A 6,927-nucleotide genomic window follows, 5' to 3' on the forward strand; every position below is an offset into this window, starting at 1 on the left:
TCCAGTTTCACGTATGGCATTCTGTTCTTTGCAAGCTTCTTTTGTAAGTTAATGATCTTTAAGTCTTCTTCCTCTATTTGTTTTATTGTAATAATAATAATAATAATAATAATAATAATAATGATAATAATAATAATAATAATAATAATAATAATTTCCAAGTGGATCTTGTCCTCCCGGGGTGACAAAAGGGAATCTGGGAATTCCGAAGGTTTCTTGGGCTTCCGAAGGCTTCAAGACATTCTACAGGCTCTGTAGCCTTTGGATTTCTTACACAATAATAAAGAACAGAGCTTTATGTAGATGAAAGGCTTCGAAGATTTCTTTGGGGAAAGTCCACGTTCTTGGAAGTTGGGGAAAACTCGCTGGTATGCAAGCAGTTAGCTTGCCCAGGTAATTCCTTGAGTGCAGTTGCTCTGAGGTTCCAACTTCTTTTAAACTTGTATGGCCTAGTGGGCAGCGCCCTTGCCTTTCAACTGAAAGACCTGGGTTTCAATCCTGATGTGAGTCAGAAATTTATTTCTGTTCCACACGTGATTGTGTGTTGATTATTTCTATATATATATATGTGTGTGCGTGTTGTGTGTATAATATATATACATACATATATATATATATATATATATATATATATATATATATATATATATATATATATATAGATAGATAGATAGATAGATAGATAGATAGATAGATATCTCCCGACGACAAGAGAAAAAGATACGATGATGATGATTTTTCGTTAAATTTATATTTCTTTCTTTTTTTAAAATATTGATATTTTCAAGGCAATAAACCTTTCAAGAAAATTTCATATCTGCTGCGAGTAAGAATCATTGTCACTTGGTACCGTGATATATTTGTGTTTTCCCTGAAGACGTTTTAGAATCCTTCCGTCACCAGCTCATGAAAAGACGAGAGAAATGCCAATCGCGCATGCGTATAGCGCCATAGCTCAGTAGGTGCACTGACTCCGAGGCCTCCAGTGGCCATCTCTTGAAGACTTCAGAGACGGCATGTGAGCAAAGAAGGAGAAGAGTATGGTTAAAATGGACTGGATGACGAAGCAGATCGACTGAAAGAGGTTTTCCAGAGGGAAAAGTACATCAGGAGAATGGCAGATAAACTCAGTCTACAATTGTTTACTGATGAAAATATGGACTACTTCGCAGAGCAGTATGGAGTCGAGGTTCCTACTTTCTGAGATTATAGATTTATTCAGCAGCTCTACAGTTGTATTGTCACTTATGGACGCAAGTTCTTCATTCGAAAAAAGGAAGGAAATAACCAAGAAGAGAGGAAGACAGTGGCGTGGAGGAACTGAAGAATTTATACGAAATAAAAGGTAGAGAACTTGAGATGTTTTCCAAGCTGATTAAGAGATTTTGGCTGCCCAAAATTACCACTTGGAGCAGTCCTTCGCTCGAAGGAAGAAAGAAAAGGAATAAAGAAAAGAGAGGACCGCAACGTGGAGATAAACTGAAGAATGCTGACGAAGAAAAAAGTAGAGAACCTGAGGATTTTCCTTGAAGACGTTTTGGAATCCTTCAGTCTCCGGCTCCTGGAAAGACAAGAGAAAGGCCATTGGCCCATGCGCCGAACTCCAAAGCCTCCAGGAACAATCTCTTATATGCTTCAAATTGCCTTGAAGCCTTCAGAGAGAGCAAGTGTCATTTTTGAAAAGCTGGGTAGGAGAAAGCAAACAATATGGTGAAGGACTTGGACATCAACGCAGATCGTTTAAAAGAATATAAAAAAGTTAAAACAGAACTTCCTGAAGAAAACTGCATCACTACAATGGAAATGCAAATTCAGAAGAGGACGAGAAAACAAGAAGAAGGCCCTTCTCAGGATGGAGTCAAAAGCTGACTACGCACGTCTCCTCTAAGGACAAGGGTGAGGCCCAAAAGCCCCCAAGGCTCGCCAGTCTTTTGGGGGCAGCCTTGAAGGGAAGGATCTGCCCAGAGCTGCTTCCTTGGAGGAAGGCAGGTTTCCTGCCAGGCTGAGGAAGCAGGCCTGGAGAGGGCCCAAGAACTTCGAGGATAACGCCCAAAACCCCCAAGGCTCACCAGTCTCTTGAGGGCAGCCTTGAAGGGAAGGGTCCAATCCAGGGGCTGCTTCCTCGGAGGAAGGCAGATATCCTGCCAGGCTGGGGAAGTGGGCCTGGAGAGGGCCGAAAATCTTCAAGGATAAGGCCCAAAAGCCCCCAAGGCTCACCAGTCTCTTGAGGGTAGCCTTGAAGGGAAGGGTCCAGTCTAGAGGCTGCTTCCTCGGAGGAAGGCAGGTATCCTGCCAGGCTGGGGAAGTGGGCCTGGAGAGGACTCAAAATCTTCAAGGAGAAAGCCCAAAAGCCCCCAAGGCTGGCCAGTCTCTTGAGGGCAGCCTTGAAGAGAAGGGTCCGACCCAGAAGCTGCTTCCTCGGAGGAAGGCAGGTATCCTACCAGGCTGGGGAAGCAGGCCTGGAGAGGGCCCAAGAACTTCAAGGATAAGGCCCAAAAGCCCTCAAGGCTGGCCAGTCTCTTGAGGGCAGCCTTGAAGGGAAGGGTCCGACCCAGAGGCTGCTTCCTCGGAGGAAGGCAGGTATCCTGCCAGGCTGGGGAAGTGGGCCTGGAGAGGGCCCAAGAACTTCAAGGATAAGGCCCAAAAGCCCTCAAGGCTGGCCAGTCTCTCAAGGGCAGCCTTGAAGGGAAGGGTCCGACCCAGAGGCTGCTTCCTCGGAGGAAGGCAGGTGTCCTGCCAGGCTGGGGAAGTGGGCCTGGAGAGGGCCCAAGAACTTCAAGGATGAGGCCCAAAAGCTTTCAAGGCTGGCCAGTCTTTTGAAGGCAGCCTTGAAGGGAAGGGTCTGACCCAGAGGCTGTTTCCTCGGAGGAAGGCAGGCAGGCATCCTGCCAGGCTGGTGAAGTGGGCCTGGAGAGGGCCTATGAAATTCAAGGATGAGGCCCAAAAGCCCCCAAGGCTCGCCAGTCTCTTGAGGGCAGCCTTGAAGGGAAGGGTCTAACCCAGAGGCTGTTTCCTCGGAGGAAGGCAGGCATCCTGCCAGGCTGGTGAAGCGGGCCTGGAGAGGCCCTATGGACTTCAAGGATGAGGCCCAAAAGCCCCCAAGGCTCATGAGTCTCTTGAGGGCAGCCTTGAAGGGAAGGGTCCGACCCAGAGGCTGCTTCCTCGTAGGAAGGCAGGTATCCTGCCAGGCTGGGGAAGCAGGCCTTGAGAGGGCCCAAGAACTTCAAGGATGAGGCCCAAAAGCCCCCAAGGATCACCAGTTTCTTGAGGGCAGCCTTGAAGGGAAGGGTCTGACCCAGAGGCTGCTTCCTTGAAGGGAGGCAGGTATCCTGCCAGGCTGGGGAAGTGGGCCTGGAGAAGGCCCAGAAACTTCAAGGATAAGACCCTAAAGCTCCCAAGGCTGGCCAGTCTCTCAAGGGCAGCCTTGAAGGGAAGGGTCCGACCCAGAGGCTGCTTCCTCAGAGGAAGGCAGGTATCCTGCCAGGCTGGTGAAGCGGGCCTGGAGAGGGCCCATGAACTTCAAGGATGAGGCCCAAAAGCCCCCAGGGCTCGCCAGTCTCTTGAGGGCAGCCTTGAAGGGAAGGGTCTGACTCAGAAGCTGCTTCCTCGGAGGAAGGCAGGTATCCTGCCAGGCTGAAGAAGCAGGCCTGAAGAGGGCCCAAGAACTTCAAGGATAAGGCCCAAAAGCCCCCAAGGCTCATGAGTCTCTCAAGGGCAGCCCTGAAGGAAAGGGTCCAACCCAGAGGCTGCTTCCTCGGAGGAAGACAAGTATCCTGCCAGGCTGGGGAAGAAGGCCTGGAGGGGGCCCAAGAACTTCGAGGATGAGCCCTAAAGCCCCAAGGGCTCGCCAGTCTCTCAAGGGCAGCCTTGAAGGGAAGGGTCTGACCCAGAGGCTGCTTCCTCGGAGGAAGGCAGGTATCCTGCCAGGCTGGGGAAGCAGGCCAGGAGAGGTCCCATGAACTCCAAGGATGAGGCCCAAAAGCCCCCAAGGCTCATGAGTTTCTTGAGGACAGCCTTGAAGGGAAGGGTCCGACCCAGAGGCTGCTTCCTCAGAGGAAGGCAGCTATCCTGCCAGGCTGGGGAAGAGGGCCTGGAGAGGGGCCCAAGAACTTCAGGGATAAGGCCCAAAAGCCCCCAAGGCTCGCCAGTCTCTTGAGGGCAGCCCTGAAGGGAAGGGTCCGACCCAGAGGCTGCTTCTTCGGAGGAAGGCAGGCATCCTGCCAGGCTGGTGAAGCGGGTCTGGTGAGGGCCCCAAGGGTGAGGGCAAAGGCTCCTTAGGGCAGCCAGTTCTTTGAGGGCACCCTTGAAAGGGTGTCCTCTCCAGAAGAGGAAGGCTGGATCCCTTAGAAGATCTGATAAGAAAACCATTGCAGCTTGATTTTCCTTAATAGAATGCTCTTTATTACTCTACTTCTGTTTTCCAGATGATTAAAATATTTCTTTTTTAATTTTTGCATTGTACTCTGCATCACTTAGTTTGCATCAAAATTCTCCCATGCCAAAAATTCATTTAGGGGAAAGTGTATTTCGTATTGTTGCCATCAGTCTGTTTTGCACTTTGCGCTGATTCAGTGCCCCAACCTTCTTTTCAGAGTTCATTGATGAAGAGGGTAATTATCGTCATTCCTGGGATCTTGGAGAGGTAGTTTGAAGTTCGTGGAGGAAGCTGGTTTTTATGAAAATTTATAACGTATCTTCAATTTATTTTTACCATTTTATCAATTTCTTTGAAATTTTGTTTTTTATTCCCTTGAGGACACATCATTCATTAACGGCGATGATGACCATAGGTACTGCAATGCTGATTTGTATGAGGGCAATGAAACACCCGAAGAGAAGTCCTTAAGACGAAGGATCCAGGTCACGGCTGGCAGCCGTGTTTAAACAGGGAGTCCATCAACTGCCCTCGCACCGCTGGTAATATAATAATAATAATATGATAATTTGGCTTTAGTTAGAGAACCTACCCTAGCACTCTGACTTGCATGCCTACGGATTTTTTGCAGAGTTACGGAATCTGAATCATCCTGTAATAAACGTTTTAGATACTGTAGACTTGTTATCCAATTCATTTCTTTTTTATTGTTTAAATCTTGATTTCTTCAGTTCACTTTTTTTTGGTTAGTTTTCGTGTCTGGCAAAGATAATGATAAAACCTAGAGCGAGTTCATCATACAGCGATTTAATGAACCACTACACGTGCGCAAAGCGTGCCCGGAGGAATTGTAGTCTTAACTTATTATTTTTCCCTTTCTTGGAAAATAGATTCATTGTCAAATTAAAAAAGGAAAATTATAAATTAATCTGGAAACCTTCTAGATCTTATTAAAAAATATCTAGATCGTCTACGATTTTTTAAAACCCCTCAGCTCAGTTCTCCAGCATGGTTGCTATGTGCCTCGCTCAGAGATACGTCAGATAGTCAGCGTTGCTTTTAGACACGCCTTATCAGCTTGTATGTGATACAGATTCCATAAATAGCCATATTTCTTTGTATCCAGTGGGGCTCGTACAACACATAAAACACGCTGGTTTTACTTTTGATTAATTTTGACTTAAGATCGATTTGAAACAAATGATTAAATGAAAGGTGAGAGCATTTGTAACCGGAAGTTGGTGATTACTGCGTTTACTTAATTGGAGAGATATGGGACACTCCCAGTCAAATATATCTGGGACATATTGTAAGCGAGCATGTACGGACAATTAAGTTATGCACACACATGCACACTTATATGTATGTATATATGTATGCATGTATGTGTGTATATATATGTATGATTAAATATATATGTATGATTAAATATATATATATATATATATATATATATATATATATATATATATATATATATATATATATATATATATATAAATATTATATATATAAATATTATACATATACGTATGTGTGTGTCAGTATTTATACTTTCTGTAACCTAACAGGGTAACACATTTCTTTCAATGGCCTGAAAAGAAAACAGACATTTTTAACAAGCCACTATACTCCGGCCAATACACATGTGGCCTCGTCTCGTGCGAAAATGAGAGAAGGTGTTGCAGACACGATATTTAAACAGGGCCGAGTGTTCAGATCGAAACGGTGGGTTTAAAAAGACATTTCTTCCTGATTTGTTTTATCCCAGGAGATTTCTTGTTTGCCGTTTTTGATAGCAGGGGGATTACAATCATGATCTCTTAACCTTTGATTACAGGGATGACCTGGGATTTATTTAGCGATGGTTATCTGAAGATCGGTCTGCCTGAATCATCTTCTTAATAAGAGAATTTAGGAGGGTTTTGTCCACAACGTTTGACTTCCAATGATCTTCTTATTATAATATATTTCTAGTTCATGTTATCTGTTTGGTTATGATGGATGATTCCAGAGGGAAACAAATTCGGAAGGAATACCTTCGTAAATCCAAACAGGTTCAGTCTAAACACTTTTTGGCCCAATTTAAATATTTTCTCTGCAACACTTGGCATATTAAGAATTATTTTGTTTCGTTTATGGGACCTTTCAAAACCACACACACACACACGCACACACACACACACACACACACACACATATATATATATATATATATATATATATATATATATATATATATATGTGTGTGTGTGTGTGTGTGTGTGTGTGTGTGTGTGTGTGTACATATACATATATTTTTTTGCAGAATATATGTTTATAATGTGCATTTTTTCCGCAGAAAACCAAGTGAAATTACTCTGCCTTCTAAGAAAAAATTAAGGTGCTATATTTACCACCTTCCTTTCGAATAACAGTAGTTATGAGTAAGACCATTGCCAGGAGCTTTCCTGGTAGGTCAGATTCCACTAACCTCCATTTACCCATCATCCCATTTCCCACTTCTCACCCCTCCAGTGAACGACCAGGAGTTTCAAAGGCAGGAGACATTG

Source organism: Macrobrachium rosenbergii, chromosome 37 (assembly GCF_040412425.1).
Source record: "Macrobrachium rosenbergii isolate ZJJX-2024 chromosome 37, ASM4041242v1, whole genome shotgun sequence".
NCBI lineage: Eukaryota > Metazoa > Arthropoda > Malacostraca > Decapoda > Palaemonidae > Macrobrachium > Macrobrachium rosenbergii.